Raw genomic sequence first — 20,982 nt, 5'->3', positions numbered from 1 at the left:
ACACTAGAGTTGAAGGCGCAATGACAAAAAGCAACCAGCCTCACAAAGCGACCTCCAATCAGGGTGAACAGCCACATGCGGAGAAGACAGCGTGTGCTCCAAGCACAGGAGGGTGGCCACTGCGCCTGGGCTCTGTGCAGAGCTGAGGATAGAGAACAGAAGCCTGGGAAAGGAGCAGGCCCAATTCACAGGAGGCCTGGAAGGTTCCAGGCAACCTCCAGCTAAGGACAAAGCGTCAGCAGGCACGGTTACTGAAGAGACAAAAGACATGCCAGGAGCCGCAGGGCATGTTCTCTGTAGGAAATGTCCATTCTCATCAAATGTCTGTTAGTCTCTGAGCCTGGAGACATGGCTGTGAATTCAGCTCGGATTCAAGATTCTAGGACCATTCCTTGATTTATTTATAGACAATTAAGACTTGTAGCTTGAGGATTCTACTCATTCCTCACCATGGTAAATGTAGAGACTTTTGCCTCTATAAAAATCACTGCAAAACAATAATTGTCCTTTTTCTGTGGTTAACTGTAACCCAGGCAAAAAGAGTGCCTTCTAAACAGTGCCTCCACTGCACTACTTCTCTTCTTTCTCCTCCCGTGGCAGCCCAGGGAAGAGTATTCAGAACCGTTCAGTCCAAGCACATGATTCAGTAAAGGTGGCTGCCCCTTCCTGGCCTTGACTCAGCCCAGGGGAGAGCAGAAGCAGAAACTTCCCTTCCAGATGTTCAGTGAGGGGAGAAAGTCACTCCATCCTCCAGGGACAAAACAGTGCTTTGGATTTCAAAGGCAGATGTCCCAGAGGCCCCACCAGACTCACTCCACAAATTTTTGATGAATGACCATGGCAGGCATCAACTTTGCAGATTAATGACCAAAAGAGTTTAGTTTATGTCTCAGTGGAAGATGATAAATTTTCTCTTGGCTTTGAGAATCTGAGGGATTGAGAAGCCCAGCTAACCACAGCACCTCTGCTTTCGTTCATGATGCTTTACCATGGATCGTTTACTTTCTACATTCCCCTTTCAGTGGGTTTTCATAAATGTAAGCAAAACAGGCAGCACACCTCTTTGTTCTGCTTCTTTTGCAATACGATGGCTACCAAGTGATTAGAAATTGTCTTTGGGTTGGTATAGTTGGTGGAAAATCACTGAGGTTTGTTGTGAAATTCATTCCCAACTCATAACTCAAGTAGACACTGAGTGGCTTGTTTTCCAACTTTAGACTAGGCTGCTAAAGAGTACTTGTGTCAAAGTAAAAATGTAACTCAAGGCCAAACCCCATCTGTGTGTGTGTGTGTGTGTGTGCGTGTGTGCATGTGTGCACAAACGTATGTGTGTATTTTACACAGTGTAAAGTTCATACCCAGAAGTAGTAAGGTACAAGCTAAAACCTGAGCCGAGGAGTCAGGATTATGATTATTTTTTCTACCCTCCCCCATTTCTCCATCTTAACAAGGCCTTATTCTTTCATATCCTGTTAAACATTATGGACAATGTTTCCATGAGAAGAGATATTATTACTTGTCTACCCCCCCCATCATATTTTGCACAAACCATCATATAAATGAACCAATCCATCATCTTTATTGAACAATGACAACCTGCCTAGCTCTTTTCTAGGTATTTCTTGGGGATACAAGGACCGAACAAGGCATGCTCCCTACCTCACAATCCATCTGAGAGTGTAAGTGGAACTCCACAGAGCACTGCAAGATGGTAGGTAAGCAGGAAGGCATACAAATATCAAAGTACATAACTAGAATATAGTCTGGGGAGGACTGCATGAGATGGAGGGCATTTTCACGGGACCTTGACATATAGGTAGGAGTTAGACAAAATTGCAAAAGCTAGTGAAGTGGATATTCTGTCCTAAGTGTGGTGACATGTGAGGTGAGGGTATGGAAGTAGAGTGTGGGTTTCCATGTGGGAAGGATTAGATAAAAAGGAAACAATACATCACAAGGGCTTGGAACATCAGAAAGAAGAGTTGAACAGAGAACATGGGTTGTTAAGGGAGGGTAGGTGAGGGTCACAACAATGAAAATAAGAGCTCAACTTCCCAACTACTTGGAATATATTTAAAGAGAAATTGCAGGTAGGTGATGCATATTATAAGAGTGATATCTATGAACAACTGTCAATTCCACTTTGGCTTCTCACTGAAAGAGTTAAAAACTTAATATTCTTCCATTTTTTTCAGTTAGCATGACAAAAAAAATAAAGACAACCAATCTCAAATAAATGACATTTTAATATGACATTAAAACATTCCAAAATGAGAGACACCAAGGGAATATTTCATGCAAAGATGGGCTCAATAAAGGACAGAAATGACATGGATCTAACAGAAGCAGAAGATATTAAGAAGAGATGGCAAGAATACACAGAAGAACTGTACAAAAAAGATCTTCACGACCCAGATAATCACAATGGTGTGATCACTGACCCAGAGCCAGACATCCTGGAATGTGAAGTCAAGTGGGCCTTAGAAAGCATCACTATGAACAAAGCTAGTGGAGGTGATGGAATCCCAGTTGAGCTATTCCAAATCCTGAAAGATGATGCTGTGAAAGTGCTGCACTCAATATGCCAGCAAATTTGGAAAACTCAGCAGTGGCCACAGGACTGGAAAAGGTCAGTTTTCATTCCAATCCCAAAGAAAGGCAATGCCAAAGAATGCTCAAATTAAGGCACAATTGCACTCATCTCACACGCTAGTATAGTAATGCTCAAAATTCTCCAAGACAGGCTTCAGCAATATGTGAACCATGAACCTCCTGATGTTCAAGCTGGTTTTAGAAAAGGCAGAGGAACCAGAGATCAAATTGCCAACATCCGCTAGATCATGGAAAAAGCAAGAGAGTTCCAGAAAAAGCATCTATTTCTGCTTTATTGACTATGCCAAAGCCTTTGACTGTGTGGATCACAATAAACTGTGGAAGATTCTGAAAGAGATGGGAATATCAGACCACCTGATCTACCTCTTGAGAAATCTGTATGCAGTCAGGAAGCAGCAGTTAGAACTGGACATGGAACAACCGACTGGTTCCAAATAGGAAAAGGAGTACGTCAAGGCTGTATATTGTCACCCTGCTTATTTAACTTATATGCAGAGTACATGGTGAGAAACACTGGACTGGAAGAAACACAAGCTGGAATCAAGATTGCCGGGAGAAATATCAATAACCTCAGATATGCAGATGACACCACCCTTATGGCAGAAAGTGAGGAGGAACTAAAAAGCCTCTCGATGAAAGTGAAAGAGGAGAGTGAAAAAGTTGGCTTAAAGCTCAACATTCAGAAAACGAAGATCATGGCATCCGGTCCCATCACTTCATGGGAAATAGATGGGGAAACAGTGGAAACAGTGTCAGACTTTATTTTTCTGGGCTCCAAAATCACTACAGATGGTGACTGCAGCCATGAAATTAAAAGACACTTACTCCTTGGAAGGAAAGTTATGACCAACCTAGATAGCATATTCAAAAGCAGAGACATTACTTTGCCAACAAAGGTCCGTCTAGTCAAGGCTATGGTTTTTCCAGTAGTCATGTATAGATGTGAGAGTTGGACTGTGAAGAAGGCTGAGAGCTGAAGAATTGATGCTTTAGAACTGTGGTGTTGGAGAAGACTCTTGAGAGTCCCTTGGACTGCAAGGAGATCCAACCAGTCCATTCTGAAGGAGATCAGCCCTGGGATTTCTTTGGAAGGAGTGATGCTAAAGCTGAAGCTCCAGTACTTTGGCCACCTCATGCGAAGAGTTGACTCATTGGAAAAGACTCTGATGCTGGGAGGGATTGGGGGCAGGAGGAGAAGGGGACGACAGAGGATGAGATGGCTGGATGGCATCACTGACTCGATGGACGTGAGTCTGAGTGAACTCCGGCAGTTGGTGATGGACAGGGAGGCCTGGCGTGCTTCGATTCATGAGGTCGCAAAGAGTCGGACACGACTGAGCGACTGATCTGATCTGATCTGAAGTGACATACAAATGATTTTAGAAACATTGCTTCCACTCTTATGTGGAATCAATAAGAACAACACAAAACTGACTTATATTACAGTCAATGGCCAATGGGAGGGATCATTTATAAAAGGCAGTTAAAGAGAATTTGACTTGCTTTCCTGCATTAAAACAAGACAGGCTCATAAAAGGCACACTGGTTACGAGTAGGATGACTAAGTTTTTTGAGAACCAACCGAGGGTGCATCCATACCAGAACCCGCCCTCAAAATAATACATAACAAAGTCATTAAACACATGTATAGTTGCTGCTGTTGCTCAGTCGCTAATTCATGTCTGACTCTTTGTGACGCCATAGACTATAGCATGCCAGGCTCCTCTTTCTTCCACTATCTCCCAGAGTTTGCTCAAATTCATACCCACTGAGTTCATGATATTATTTAATCATCTCATCCTCTGCCACCCCCTTCTCCTTTTGCCTTCAGTATCTCCCAGCATGAGGGTCTTTTCCAATGTGTTGGCTCTTTGCATCAGTGGGCCAAGGTATTGGATACTTTTCCAATCAATATTCAGAGTTGATTTTCTTTAGGATTGACAGGCTTGATCTCCTTACAGTCCAAAGGTCCCTCAAGAGTCTTCCCCAACACCACAATTTGAAAGCATCAACTCTTTGACTCTCAGCTTTCTTTATGGTCCAACTCTCACATCCATACATGACTGCTGGAAAAACCTTAGCTTTGACTAGATGGACCTTTGTTGGCAAAGTGATGTCTCTGTGTTTTAATATGCTCTTTAGGTTTGTCATAGCTTTTCTTCCAAGGAGCGTCTTTTAATTCCATGGCTGCAGTCATTGTCTGCAGGGATTTTGGAGCCCAAATCTGTCACTGCTTTCCCTTTTTCCCTATTTGCCATGAAGTGATTACTTTAACATAAAAATATGAAGAAATCATTTGTATTTGAAATCACATATTATTCTATATTATTTACCTTTCATCAACCCAAATCCTATAATTTAACCAAAAAGGAGGACTAGTTAATAGTGGCAGTTAACAATAATTAATCATAAGACAAACTAAACATATACGTGGGAAAATTTTAACAATATTTTTATAATGTTTCTTGTCCTCTGATACAGCAATTTATTTTAACTTTTAAACTCTTTATTGGATATTTAAATTTTACTACCTTATTATATTATTCTATAGTCTTAAAATATGTAAATATATGACTTTTTAAAGGGAGAATGAAAATATAAACAGATATTATCTATATTTAATATAAAATAACAATATATTTCTTCATATGATATAATAGGATATTTTTACTTCTACTATTCCCTTTTCAAATAATACTTCTCTGAACTGCCTGTAGCATTTGGGATACCTTCTTCTCCTTCATGTAGTGGTGACTGAATATAGTCAAATGTAAAATTCTCTTTGACTTGTGACTCTGCTCTTATCAAGCCTACACTTTAGTGTTCTAGTGTCAGTCCAACGTGGAGACATCAAACTCAACACCATGTCAGTGAAAGTGCTTAAGCGTGAAACACTTCAGAGTTTACTTACTAGCAAGCACAGGATCTTAAGACTTACAGGAATTCATTTTCCGCTCTCCAAAACTGTTCCTTCACCTTGTATCTACATGCTTGTTTTGATAGATCAGCAGTTTGTCAACCAGATAGTTACATGATCATTTATCATAGAGATGGTCCATGTCCATTGTTTATAAAACATTAGGAAGCAAATTAGATGACATAATAAGTAAACGTCTTTTTCTTGGGGGAAATAGTTTTAAGGCACAGAGATAATTCAAACTTGTGAAATTGCAGTTGGATTCCAAGTAAGTTATAGTTTTAATAAAGAAATTGAGAAAGATGTGTTTGACTTGGCTGTTCACTTGGTTCATTTTTGGTTGTTGTTTAGAAGCAGCCTTATTTTCCAAAACTGAGGTTTTTCCTTTGTATGCATTTTTCTCTATCCTACACATAACGTCAGACAACACAGACAATTCTTTTCTAGGCTCCTTGTGACCTCTTCATAGATTATCAAAGAGCAGAAACACCCTATAAATTTCTGTTTTACTGTAATCCTTGTCTCCTTGTTTATCCTTAAAGGATTCCAAATTAGTGAAACATTCTTCTCACCTCATACTTTGAAAATATGATTTAGAGCAAGCCAACATTTTAACATCTTTTCTGTGGGTATCAATAATTATAGCCATTTTGTAGACACATAGCTAAAAAAGTTGTCTCCATTTCTATTAACTCAAATATTTCAAGTGCTTTTGCTTGTTTTGAGGAAGCTGAAAGTGACCTAAATTTCTCATTATGAAGGGTTCAAAATCAAAAGGGAAGCATAGTATTCCCATTTGAGCAGTCTTATAAACAGGGTGGACAGGATATTTAGCTGGTGAGATCATGATGCTGGGAAAGTTGAGGGCAGGAGAAGAAGGGGATGACAGAGGATGAGATGGTTGGATGGCATCACTGAGTTGATGGATGTGAGTTTAAGCAAACTCCAGGAGATGGTGATAGAGGGGATAGCCTGGTGTGCTGTATCCATGGCATCACAAAGATGCGGATACAACTGAGTCACTAAACTGAGCTGAAAAACTTCAAAAGTAAATGGCATTTAACAATATTTACATTTGCATTATCTGCCAATATGCAGTGAGTATCGAGTGAAGTATAACTTGCATTCAGATAAGATAATAATCTTTTATGTTTTCTGCGGTTTCATTAAAATCTTCACCAAAATTAAGAAGATCATCTGAAATTTGATTTTTCAAGTCCAAATAATCAAGAATCAGAGGGAAAATTATCTTGTTGCTGTGATTTGAGGGACCACTTGATCTACTGCAGAAAGCATGGTTATTTAACAGATTTGAAAAAATAGCTCTACTCTCTAGAGGGTCAACATATTTGGTATTCCAAATGTCCCCTTTTGTTAATCCATAGGACATTTTAACCACAAAGTATGCATCAGAAAATACAACTTTAATCAGTTTCATAGAGCAATCATGAGAATAATATGATAATGCAGCTTGTATGTGCGACATACCCAGGCTAACTCAGTGGGGTCTATTTTCTGCTAAATGTTGGTACCTTCTTGGAAGATGAAAAAGCTTTTGACTGATTTAGAAGTACTTGTATGTCTCATCCCAAAACTGAGATTCAATTTTCTTATGTGCCCCCGCATCTTCTCCATGTCCAATTCCAAATTCTTTTTAATTTTTAAAAATTATATCTACATAACGTGCAAAATACTCTGATTATTTATCAGCCCAATTAAGTGGCATGAGTCTTTTCATCTTTAATTAAAATGAGATCCATGAAAGTGAAAGTGGAGAGTGAAAAAAGTTGGTTTAAAGCTCAACATTCAGAAACGAAGATTATGGCATCCGGTCCCATCACTTCATGGGAAATAGATGGGGAAACAGTGTCAGACTTTATTTTGGGGGGCTCCAAAATCACTGCAGGTGGTGACTGCAGCCATGAAATTAAAAGACGCTTACTCCTTGGAAGAAAAGTTATGACCAACCTAGATAGCATATTCAAAAGCAGAGACATTACTTTGCCAACAAAGGTTCGTCTAGTCAAGGCTATAGTTTTTCCAGTGGTCATGTATGCATGTGAGAGTTGGACTGTGAAGAAGGCTGAGCGCCAAAGAATTGGTGCTTCTGAACTGTGGTGTTGGAGAAGACTCTTGAGAGTCCCTTAGACTGCAAGGAGATCCAACCAGTCCATTCTGAAGGAGATCAGCCCTGGGATTTCTTTGGAAGGAATGATGCTAAAGCTGAAGCTCCAGTACTTTGGCCACCTCAAGCGAAGAGTTGACTTATTGGAAAAAACTCTGATGTTGGGAGGGATTGGGGGCAGGAGGAGAAGGGGACAACAGAAGATGAGATAGCTGGATGGTATCACTGACTCGATGGACGTGAGTCTGAGTGAACTCCGGGAGTTGGTGATGGACAGGGAGGCCTGGCGTGCTGCGATTCATGGGGTCGCAAAGAGTCAGACATGACTGAGCGACTGAACTGAACTGACCTGAACCTTCTTTGAGATGTCTAGGTCATACTAGTATTGGTGCTTAAATCATCTTCATCTTTATGATCTGAATTTTTAGAAAATATGGTCACAATAGTTACATGTAAATAATTAAACTAATACCATCTTGATACAAAGCACAATATTTAATCTATGCATTCCACAGACAAAGTCAAATAGATGGATGGTTAATGCTTGCAATCACAATGTAGTGAAGATGTACACTTAAGTTGCATCAGTTGGAATGAAACAACTGATGGCTGCAGGAGAAAATAAGTAGAAGGAACAAACTATGGACCAGCCCACCATTCCACTGGCCCCTGCCCTGCCCTGTGACATGTGCTTTTGGAGAAAATACGTAGAAGGAACAAACTATGGACGAGCCCACCATTCCGCTGGCCCCTGCCCTGCCCTGTGACTTGTGTTTTTGGAGAGTGTTAAATTATTAAGACCCTGGGGGCTCTCCCTATTCTCAAGCGCCTCTTATTTATATTAGTTTCCTGTTTAATAAAAACTCTGAAAATAAGTCACTGTTATCCATCTGAATGCTTAGTTCCAAAGAACAGCAAGGAGAGATAAGAAAGCCTTCCTCAGTGAGCAATACAAAGAAATAGAGGAAAACAATAGAGTGGGAAAGACTAGAGATCTCTTCAAGAAAATTAGAGATACCAAGGGAACATTTCATGCAAAGATGAACACAATAAAGGACAGAAATGGTATGGACCTAACAGGAGCTCAAGAGATTAAGAAGAGTTGGCAAGAATACACAGAAGAACTATATAAAACAGATCTTTATGACCCAGAAAACCAAGATGGTGTGATCACTCACCTAGAGTCAGACAGCCTGGAACGCAAGTCAAGTGGGCCTTAGGAAGCATCACTAAGAACAAAGCTAATGGAGGTGATGGAATTCCAGTTGAGCTACTTCAAATCCTAAAAGATGAAGCTGTGAAAGTGCTGCACTCAATATGTCAGCAAATATGAGTGGCCACAGGACTGGAAAAGGTCAGTTTTCATTCCAATCCCAAAGAAAGGAAGAAAGGTAATGCCAAAGAATGTTCAAAATACCACACAATTGCACTCATCTCACACACTAGCAAAGTAATGCTCAAAATTCTCCAAGTCTAAGCTTCAACAGTATGTGAACTGAGAACTTCCAGGTGTTCAAGCGGTATTTAGAAAAGCCAGTGGAACCAGAGATCAAATCACCAACATCCACTGGGTCACTGAAAAAGCAAGAAAGTTCCAGAAAAACATCTACTTCTGCTTTATTGACTACACCAAAACCTTTGACTGTGTGGATCACAACAAACTGTGGAAAACCCTTAAAGAGATGGGAATACTCGACCACCTGACCTGCCTCCTGAGAAATCTGTATGCAGGTCAAGAAGCAACAGGTAGAACTGGACATGGAACAACAGACTGGTTCCAAATTGGGAAAGGAGTACGTTAAGGCTGTACATTGTCACCCTGCTTATTTAACTTATATGCAGAGTACATCATATGAAATGCTAGACTGGATGAAGCACAAACTGAAATCAAGTTACTGAGAGAACTATCAATAACCTCAGATATGCAGATGACACCACCCTTATGGCAGAAAGCGAAGAAGAACTAAAGAGTTGATAAAAGTGAAAGAGGAGAGTGAAAAAGCTGGCGTAAAACTCAACAGTCAAAAAACTAAGATCGTGGCATCCAGTCCCATCACTTCATGGCAAATAGATGGGGAAACAATGGAAACAGTGACAGACTTTATTTTTGGGGGGTTCCAAAATCATTGCAGATGGGGACTGCAGCCGTGAAATTAAAAGATGCTTGCTCCTTGGAAGAAAAGCTGTGACCAACCTAGATAGCATATTGAAAAGCAGAGACATTACTTTGCCAACAAAGGTCTGTCTAATCAAAGCTATGGTTTTTCCAGTGGTCATGTATGGATGTGAGAGTTGGACTATAAGGAAAGTTGAAAGCCAAATAATTGATGCTTTCAAATTGTGGTGTTGGGGAAGACTCTTGAGAGTCCCTTGGACTGCAAGGAGATCCAACCAGTCCATCCTAAAGGAAATCAGTCCTGAATATTTATTGAAAGGACTGATGCTGAAGCTAAAGCTCCAATACTTTGGCCACCTGATGTGAAGAACTGACACATTAGAAAAGACCCTGATGCTGGCAAAGATTGAAGCCAGGAAGAGAAGGGGACGACAGAGGATGTGATGGTTGGATGGCATCACTGACTTGATGGACATGAGTTTGAGCAAGCTCTGGGAGTTGGTGATGGACAGGGAAGCCTGGTGTGCTGCAGTCCATGGGGTTGCAAAGAGTCAGATGCAACTGAGCGACTGAGCTGAACTGAACTGAACTTGCCTTTACAATTCAAAGCTAAACTCTGAAAGTCTAAACCAAATACTGGAATACTCTAAATCCCTAGTCTAATGTACTATCTGTACTACCTAATTTTTAAAATATTTGCTGTCTTTCATAAACAGGGCAACAAGTACCTGTTTTCTTTCTCCATACAGCTAATGCTGTTTGACTCTTTTCAGAATATATATTCACATGAACATAAGCCTGTTACTTTTAGTAGGGAAACCTTAGAGGAATGTATGAATATATTAGCTATGCCCAGTGGAAGCCTCACCTAATCAGAAAAGACTCTAAAGTTGTATCCAGAGCAGCACTGCCCAAAACGTAAGCAAAGAGACACTGTATTAATCAGCTGTACAGATAAATATATCTGAAGAACACTGGAACTAAAATGGATCAAACTGGGTGCCAAATTAGAGATTCCACATATTATTTAATAGGCTTAATTTTTTAATTTATTTTTTATGTTTAATTATTATTTAATAGGTTTACATGCAATAAGCACCTTAATAGCTGAAAATCTTACATTTGTTTCCCGAGATTTTTAATCAAGAACTTTAAAAATCTTGAAACAGTTCTCTGAAGCAGTGTTCTTCAAACTACACTTTGGGATGTGTGCAGGCATGCTAAGGTGCTTCAGTCATGTCTAACTCTCTGTGACGCTACGGACTATAGCCCACCAGGCTCCTCCGTCCTTAGGATTTTCCAAGTAAGAATACTGGAGTGGCTTGCCATGCCCTCCTCCAGGGGATCTTCCTGGCCCAGGGATTGAACCTGCATCTCTTATGCCTCCTGCACTGGCAGGTGGGTTCTTTACCACTAGTGCTACCTGGGAAGCCCACAGTTTGGGATACATGGATATAAACAGAGTAAAATGTTACAATGTGATTCCATTCAAGTTCAACTAAAGCCTCAAGACAATAGAAACCAACCAGACCCACATCTAAGATGGGGAACCAGAACACCTAGGCAGGACCTACAATGGAGGTATCTAAGAACTGGGTTTGCAACACTTAGCTGATTTTATCTCTCTACATTACCAAGAAAAGATATTGGATGGTGCAGGAGAGCAGTCTGGAAGTGCTAAGTGGAGGTTTCTTTAAAGAGAATTTTCAGGTTTGCTTGCAATGCTTCACCTCCATGGATAAGGCTTAGGGGGACTTCTGTCATCTCAAGCAAATCAAAGATCCAGTGGATCACTTGGACACCTTGATATGTGTCTCCTGCATTTGCAGGATAAGAATGAACTGATATATGACTTATGTCTAAAAAATTTAACAAGTGAAAAAAAGACTATGGCTGAGGTTGCTTTCTAGATGGCTCAGTAAAGAGGTCTGTTTGGAGGATGTAGCCATTTCCCACTATTAGTAAGTCAAAGATCTATATTTCCATGGAGGAGATTAGGGCCAAGTGTAAGAAAAAGCTTCCTGCATTAACCCTGGATCCTGCCCTGCTGGAGGTACAGAAATCTCAGAAGAGAGAAGTTCCCAGATGTCCAGGATTTGAAAGAGGAATAACAAGTGAACAGCCTTAGGAGACTGTATTTATTACCATCAAGTGAGAGGACTCCAGCTGTTCATGAAACAGCCTAAGGAGAAGGGCCAGACTACGCATCTGTCCCTGGAAGAGCAAAGCAGGGCCAGACTGGCAGCAAGTCTGCTCCCGCCGCCTCCTCCTCCTGCCTCTTCCTCCTCTTCCCTTTCTTCACTGAACCTACCTGGGGAGTGGGAACGAGAAGAAGATGAGAGAATAAAGGAAGAAGACATCCCTCAGTCCACAGAAGAGACGTTATCTGGGGATGAATTTCACATTCTTACCCTATACTGGGGACATTTATAACTGGATCCAGAGTATTTCAAGACTCAGCAAATAGAGGACTTGTTTTCCAAGAGCGAGCAGCATGTTTGGGGCACCAACTGGGATTTTATTCAGAGGCAGAGAAAGATCTAGTCCTACAGAGTGAATACACAGGGGCGGTTCTAAGAAAAATAATAAAGCTGTGTTGGACCCTAACATATACCACTAAACTAAGCTAACATTCTTGGTAAAAGTACCAAACATATACATTACTATATGTAAAATAGATAACCAGTGCAAGTCTGATGCCCGAAGCAGAGCACCCAAAGTTGGTGCTCTGTGATGACCTAGAGGGATAGGGTGGGGAGGGAGGTGGGAGGGGAGTTTAGGGTAGAGGGAACACATGTATACCCATGGCCGATTCATGTGACGTATGGAAAAAACCATCACAATATTGTAACTATCCTCCAATAAAATATTTTTTTTAAGTACCAATGGCTTCATATATAGTCCCTGAGGCCCACCCTGTCATTCTGTGTCTCAGAGGCCCACTGCAAGGAGCGGCAACCCACACTCGCTTGCATTTGCATGATATTTCCATGTCCAACTTCTCAACTGACTCTCACAACTCTACAAGGTAGCTGGGTAGGTATGTCCTGTTTTACAGGGGGAAAAACTGAGGATCACATCTGTGACTTGACTTCTCTAAAGTCTAAAACTCAAGCACTAGCAGACGCAAGTTTTAGAACTCTTGTCATCCAGACTTCTGTTCAGTGCTTTTCCCAATATACACGCTACTTTCTCTAAAGCACAGGAGGAGTGGTTACTGGCAAACACTAGAATCCATTCCTCCAATGTGACTGGAAATGACTTCTCAGTGAATAAAACCGAAATACTTAAACCTGTTAGGTTTTCTAGATAGCAACATCAGCTTTCAAATAAAGTCAAGAGCAGTATAAAACAGTATGACTCCAGGCAGAGTTGCTTAAAGTCTTTTTCCAAATCCAGGATGGTTACTCGAGATAGCTTGATGGATTTTGTTTTTCTTCCTTTAAATATTAATTATTGGGGAGGGATTCTTTTTGATTCAGTTTAGTTGCTTAGTCGTGTCCGACTCTTGATTACTTAAAATGTTGTGTCTTCTGGCACAAAGCGCAAGGCCAATTATCACTTTTTCTCTTTTCTTTTTTCAACTGGCACAAAATCTAAGAGAAGCCTCGAGGTGCAAATGGTCTGTAGTCTAATTAACATCATGGTTATTTATTTTTATGAGACCTCATTGTTGTTCCCTAAATTATAGGTACATTCTTGGCTCCACTTCCCACTCTTCTGCAAACCTCCAAATACTGTTCCTATCTATATTTCCAAATAATCTTCAGTACTTTGTCAAACATTCAACATTGCATAGATGGCATGTTGGACCAAGGCAAGGATCTGTAGAACTGAGTAATTTAACCCAGAGCTGTGACCCCAATTCTCTCCTAGGGGCAGTGCCACATGATTTATCAGGATTGCCAAGGGAAAATTCTCAGGTTGCAACATTTCACAAAGATTGAGCACTTTGGGTTAATGTTGTACCAGTGTTGAAACATCTAGGTTTCTATATTTTTATAGTTTTACTTAGCTATTTGTGCCATAATTATAAAATGGGCCATCATTTTGCAAAGACTTAATTAACATCCTCTTTTCTTCTTTTCAATGGCCTTCTCCTAATCTGTGTCACTCTACTTTTGCCTTTGTCTCAGTAGGAGCTAAGTTCTTAAGACTTCTGCTTCCTCCGACATGGAAAAATTCCCTGGGAATTTTTATGTAAACAAATTTTCTTGAGTTGCTGCAATTTAAGGTCGAAATTTCCCCAGCCTTACCAAAAAAACAATTTAAAGTAATAACAACTGCCCCTGGAATACAAATAATAATCCCTTATAGTTTTAAATTACAGTTTTTACACCACTCTAATTTATGTCAAGCAAAAGAATAAAGTGCTAAACAAATATAAGATTATATTTGTATTGAAGTTGCCCCTTTCTCCAACTGTTAAAAATTCCATTTAAACTTTGAGGTTGGGTATAGATATCAATGCAGCAAAACGGTCTCCTATTCCACAGGCACATCTAATTAACCCCTTATTTGCACCTCCCATGTTTCTCCTTATACAACTTTAACAGCCTATTTCATGACATTGAAGTTATTTTCACACATATCTTCACTAAATGTTCCTTAAAAAGGGAAAGACTCTCTATTTCCATGTCATGGTCCAATTCTTAGGAACTCAAAAAGTGTTGTTGAAGTGAGCTATCCAGAACCCTGTAAAGAAAGAGGTCTGCTGCTGCTGCTGCTAAGTCGCTTCAGTCGTGTCCGACTCTGTGCGACCCCATAGATAGCAGCCCACTAGGCTCTCCCGTCCCTGGGATTCTCCAGGCAAGAACACTGGAGTGAGTTGCCATTTCCTTCTCCAACGCATGAAAGTGAAAAGTGAAAGTGAAGTTGCTCAGTTGTGTCCAACTCTTTGCGACCCCATGGACTACAGCCTACCAGGCTCCTCTGTCCATGGGATTTTCCAGGCAAGAGTACTAGAGTGGGGTGCCATCACCTTCTCCAAAGAAAGAGGTCATGTAACCATTATTCCTTCTTAAAAACAAGCTAATTGAGCCTCAAAAAGCTGAAGGGATCTTGCCAAAGTCACAGATCTTGTTAAGAGAAAGAACTTGAATCCAGATACCTGCAGCTCCAGGGTCCATGTACTAATATTACATCTCTGTCTTTGGGAACTCTTTTCACAGAATGATCCCCAAAAGTTTAAAGCAACTTAGCTATGCTCATTTTGTTAATTTAATCCAAGGAATTTAAAAAAAAAAAAAAACAAAAAAAAAAACTTTGTTTTAAAGAAACAAAATTCTATATTTTTTTCACAGAGAAAGCTTGTTTATGTCAACAAACTAATGAGGAGGAGAAAAGGAGAAGAAAAAAAAAAACAAAAACAAAGGAAAGAGGAAAGAAAGAAAAGGTAGGAAGGAAGGGAGGGGACAGATGGATAAAAAGCCTAAGCAAAAGTATTCCAAATTAATTTATGTCATCAAACTGAGTTTCAACCTACCTTTCCAATTTTATTTATCATCACTACCCCCTACTCATTCTGTGTTCCAGTTAGTTGGTCTAGTTGTGACAATACTAAGGATAAGCAACTAAAAACAAATTGACTCTTATATTGATCTTATATCCTGCAACCTTGCTAAATTCACTGATCACTTCTGGTAGCTTCTTATGGATTCTATTACATGATCATCTGTGAATGAAGAGAGCTTTGTTTCTTTCTTTCCAGTCTAGACTTTTTTTCTTTCTTGTTTTCTTGCCTTGTTGCACCAGCTAAAACCTCCAATACAATGCTGTGTAGACATAGCAAGCATATATTTGTACATTTTTTTTTAAACAACAAAATGATTGAGTATTTTTCAGGCACTGAGTAAATTCCACACCAGTTAAAGGTAAAAATCAGTCTCCATCCTAAGGATGTTATGACCTGGTGGAGAAGCTCTCTCTACTGAAAAACAAATAAAGCTGGAAAGATAAGGCCAGAACGGGTCCTTGAATAATAAAAGTAACCACAGCAGTAACAGGAGCCTCATTACTTACAGAAGGACTACTAAGGCCCAGGCACTGTTGAAAGATCCAGGTATGTATTAATTTATTTGACTCTTCCATCTTATCCCCATTTTATAGGCAGGGAATAAGAGACACAGGAAAATAAGTAATTCACGTCTCCACAGCCAGTGTTCTCAAGAGTTGGAGTAAATTGCCTTCAGTTACCATGTCTTCATTAATAGGTATTGAGTGTCCACTCTTTGCTAATTACTATGTCACTTTCAATTAATTTAACTATCACAATTATCTTGTCTTATAACTGAGCTTCAGAGAGTTTAAGTGACCTGTCCAAGGTCACCCAACTAGCACAAGACTCAAATCAAAGTGTCCTGACTTCAGATTCAATACTTTTTTCTACCACTCCCTGATTCCTTTTCAAATAGCTAATATTTATACAGCACTTTAAAGCTTACAAAAATTGTGATCACATTTATGCCTTCACTGCCACTTAAAGGAGTTGAGATTTTATTCACTAGGCAAAGGAGAACCTTTCTCTGTTTTTGAGGGGAAGGAAAATGTGAAAGGTAGAAGAGAGATTTGGGGAAGATGAGCACAGCACTCTGCTAGATGGGTTTGCCAGGGCATGTATGCAAGCAAAGGGTTAGGAGGCTCCCACCTCTCAGGACTCTCTACATTCACCTCTGAACCTGTGAGTCCCTCCCTCCAAACTCATTTGCCAGTTGGAAGAAGTCCTGCTTTAAATAATGTGCCTGGAGGGAACTCCCAGAAGATCAGAGATAATAAAAGTATTTCTTATGTCACTTCTCCCTGCATTTAACTTTGGAAGAGTATTTTTGTTAACTGGGAAGAGCACACCAAGGAACCATTATCACTGATACAAGAAGAAAACGGATGGTAGATTTCCTCAGCCACGTCCTGTCCGTGTCAACAATTTAACTAAACATATAATAGTCATAACCTCATCAGTGTTAAATTTTCTAGGTTTCTGGCACATATCTCTTCATCTCCCTCATTAAGTTTATAGAGTGTTCTCTGGTACATTTGCTCAGTATGAAGATTTCAGTTTCAACTGCCACATATTGGAGTCAAACGGGAATGATTTTTTTCTGCCTTAAGTAGTTAGCAGAATACGAGAGCATATGAAATGGACCAATGCCCACAGCCAGGTATTTGGCAGGTAATTGAAGATGGGTTTGACCCCATCCATCACAATCCCACCCCGCTCACTAGGGATGGGTCCAACACAGACTAACCAAAGCCCAAAATATGAATAGTTACTTTGATTTCAATATCTCCCTTGATTCACACCTTGCATCACTATTCCCTACTTAGGGACTCCCCTCATTCACAACTGGAGTCCCAAGGTACTCATAATTATCCCCGCTTTAGGATGGTTGCTCCAAACAAACTCCCTAAACCCAAATCTATTCTGATCCTCTTGCACTTAACTTAAATTGGACAATCTAGTATTCTGTGCTCAGCGATGTCAGATGAAAATGATTGTTTAAAAAAATTTTTTTTCAGGCAACTACTTAAGTGACAGCAATACGTGAACCATGAACTTCCAGATGTTCAAGCTGGTTTTAGAAAAGGCAGAGGAACCAGAGATCAAATTGCCAACATCCGCTGGATCATCGAAAAAGGAAGAGAGTTCCAGAAAAACATCTATTTCTGCTTTATTGACTATGCCAAAGCCTTTGACTATGTGATCATAATAAACTGTGGGACATTCTGAAAGAGATGGGAATACCAGACCATTTGACCTGCCTCTTGAGAAACCTATATGCAGGTCAGGAAGCAACAGTTAGAACTGGACATGAAACAACAGACTAGTTCCAAATAGGAAAAGGAGTACGTCAAGGCTGTATATTGTCACCCTGCTCATTTAACTTATATGCAGAGTACACCATGAGAAACGCTGGGCTGGAAGAAGCACAAGCTGGAATCAAGATTGCCAGGAGAAATATCACTAACCTCAGATATGCAGATAACACCACCCTTATGGCAGAAAGTGAAGAGGAACTCAAAAGCCTCTTGATGAAAGTGAAAGAGGAGAGTGAAAAAGTTGGCTTAAAGCTCAACATTCAGAAAACTAAGATCATGGCATCTGGTCCCATCACTTCATGGGAAATAGATGGGGAAACAGCGGAAACAGTGTCAGACTTTATTTTTTTGGGCTCCAAAATCACTGCAGATGGTGATTGCAGCCATGAAATTAAAAGACGCTTACTCCTTGGAAGAAAAGTTATGACAACCTGGATAGCATATTCAAAAGCAGAGACATTACTTTGCCAACAAAGGTCCGTCTAGGCAAGGCTATGGTTTTTCCAGTGGTCATGTATGGATGTGAGAGTTGGACTGTGATGAAAGCTGAGCACCGAAGAATTGATGCTTTAGAACTGTGGTGTTGGAGAAGACTCTTGAAATTCCCTTGGACTGCAAGGAGATCCAACCAGTCCATTCTAAAGGAGATCAGTCCTGGGTGTTCTTTGGAAGGACTGATGCTAAAGCTGAAACTCCAAAACTTTGGCCACCTCATGCGAAGAGTTGACTCATTGGAAAAGACTCTGATCCTGGGAGGGATTGGGGGCAGGAGGAGAAGGGGACGACAGAGGATGAGATGGCTGGATGGCATCACCGACTCGATGGACATGAGTTTTGGTGAACTCCAGGAGTTGGTGATGCACAGGGAGGCCTGGCATGCTGCAATTCATGGGGTCACAAAGAGTCAGACACGACTGAGTGACTGAACTGAACTGAATTTAAGTGACAGTAAGCTTGATATGACTTCTTTCCCAGAAGCTCCTGTATTATAAAAAGAAGTACACAGAATCAGGTATATTTTAAACTATAGAATAAATTCAGCCATGGAGAGAAGGTTCTGAACAGCTTCAGGGTAGCACTTTTTCCAGCATCCATCAAATGTCCTTTGAGAAACAGCTAAGCCTATCAATATACTCAAGACCTCAGTTCCTCTTGTCATTTAGGAATATCATTACTGCATCATTGTGGGGAATGATCAAGTTGGTTCATAAACCTCTTAGAAAGCAATATAGTACTATACGCAAGAGAGAGTTTTCTAAAGCCTTTTGCAGTTTGTCCTTTGTATGGGTAACACACTTGACCTCACTCCATGGAGTCAAAAGAGACTGGAAACCACCTGGGTAATGAATCTATTTTTCAGCTAGACAGGAGTATAACTTGTACCTACACTACTTCCTGGGTTCAAATCCAGATTATCCTATCTCTCGTTTCTCAACTTCCCACAAAAATAGAGTCCCTGTTTCTTGGGTGCCACCTTTAACACTGGCAGCAGACGCCTTCCGGAACCTGCTCACAAGGTTGCCATACCAACAATGGTGAACCAAGGCAGTTTGTGGACCAACTCAAGGGCAACAAGATGCTCTTGGTCCTGAGATAAATAACTAAACCAAGGATGTTATCCATGAAGAAAGATCAAACTTGGTACTGTCTTACTTTGAATTAGAGCTCCATTCCCAAGCATAACAAACCTTTGTATTTTTATCCAAAATGGATCCTCCAAGACCTACAACTGCTGCTGTCTTTTAACCAAGACATCGGTAGTTGTTGTTGTTTAGTTGCTCAGTTGTGTCCAAATCTTTGTGACCCCAAGGACTGAAGTGCGCAGGCTTCCCTGTCCTTCACCATTTCCCAAAGTTTGCTCAAACTCATGTCCATTGAGTCAGTGATGCCATCCGACCATTTGATCCTCTGTTGGACATGAGTGTACAGTCTAAACCTTCCTTCACTACTTTTCATCCCCAGGTTCCTTAGTGCATTAGAAGTCTATCTGTTTATCTATGAAAGTAGTAAGTTCTAGGTTTTGGGGAACCTTAAATTATGGAAAAATGATCTTAAAATTCCTGATCAAAGTGTCACAGAAGGATCTGAAGAATACCCTGGGACATTCTCTTTGTTTACAAGACAAGGAATTGAGGCCTGAGCTAAAAGTCACATGCTGGAGTTGCAAGGCAGATATGAAGTGCAGACTCAGGTCTAATGCATATGCATCCACTCTACCATATGGCGTCCTTCCCCTCTGCTGCCCATGCCATCAGCATTAATGGAACCACCATCCTGTCACTGTTCCCTAGGAGCCAATGAAGGTCTTACATCCCCACGAACCTGTGAAATGTCTACTTTCCCTTCCATGGGTCTTCTCATATTTCCTCCTCAGCTTTCTGGTCAGTGCTGGGAACTAATGGACCTGTCCTCAGCAGTTTTGCAATGACCAATGGAATGGATGAATACCTGACTGCACAAGTCCTTATCACCAGCCCTGCTGTGGTCTGTTCGCTGAGATGCCAATGTTTTCTCTCATAAAATACAACCACCATGACTCTAGGGGAATGAGGGTGTGGAGGACAACTTCTACAGCTAGCCTGCTCCATAGGTCATTCGCTGCATGATCTGTGGCCCGTGGCTTCCCTGGTGGCTCAGACCGTCAAGAATCTGCATGCAGTGCAGGAGACCCAGGTTCAATCCCTGGGTTTGGAAGATCCCCTGGAGAAGAAAATGGTAACCCACTCCAGTATTCTTGCCTGGAGAATTCCATGGACAGAAAAGCCTAGCAGGCCACAGTCCATGGGATCGTGAAGAGTTGGACACAACTAAGCAACTAACACACTGTGGCCCATGGTCACACGAGCCAGTGTGCAGGAACTGAGAGAGGCAGAACGAGGCCTCAGCCTGGGGATGGGGGGAGTGCTGCCCCAGCCAACCACCTCTGCCGTGGGACGTTGATGACAGATGCAGAGCACACAACTCTGGCTGGATGCCAAACATCTGGACTCAAAGTCAAGCAACCATGTAATTCCAATCAAAGAAAACCTAATCAACAAACATTTCCAGTGCCTACTATGTGCATCTAGACTGCTGTGGTTAAAATGAAAGACATTTAAGTCCTACTCAAGCCCCGGATTCCACTGTTCTCTGTTCCAGATGCCTGATACTGCATTAATCAAACATTCATGTTTTGAATCAAGCACCTGTTGGTATATGTTGATGTGCCGGCAAAACCAAAAGTTTGGAATTATTTCTCATCCCCTTTAGTGGTACCCTTGTCAAGCTCCTTAGATGGAGGCTGAGAAGAATTTACCCCAAGCCCCCTACCATTTCTAGCCCTTCTCTGCCTTGCTGCCTACTGCTCCATCAAAATGCAGCAGGGCTAGGGGGGCCATGCTTCCTCCCACTTCTCCA

General features: G+C 40.9%; 1 protein-coding gene across 1 annotated transcript in view; it reads right to left on the bottom strand.

The window, feature by feature from the left end:
- The window catches only part of LRMDA (leucine rich melanocyte differentiation associated), a gene marked incomplete at its 5' end in the record, with an annotated part of 1,193,353 nt that overhangs the window by 178,266 nt on the left and 994,105 nt on the right, over window positions 1-20,982 (bottom strand). The gene's annotated exons all lie outside the window — the stretch shown is intronic.

The sequence above is a fragment of the Bubalus bubalis genome, chromosome 4 (assembly GCF_019923935.1).
Source record: "Bubalus bubalis isolate 160015118507 breed Murrah chromosome 4, NDDB_SH_1, whole genome shotgun sequence".
Taxonomy (NCBI): domain Eukaryota; kingdom Metazoa; phylum Chordata; class Mammalia; order Artiodactyla; family Bovidae; genus Bubalus; species Bubalus bubalis.
Note: the sequence above shows the minus strand (reverse complement) of the source record. Positions and strands in the feature narration are given on the sequence as shown.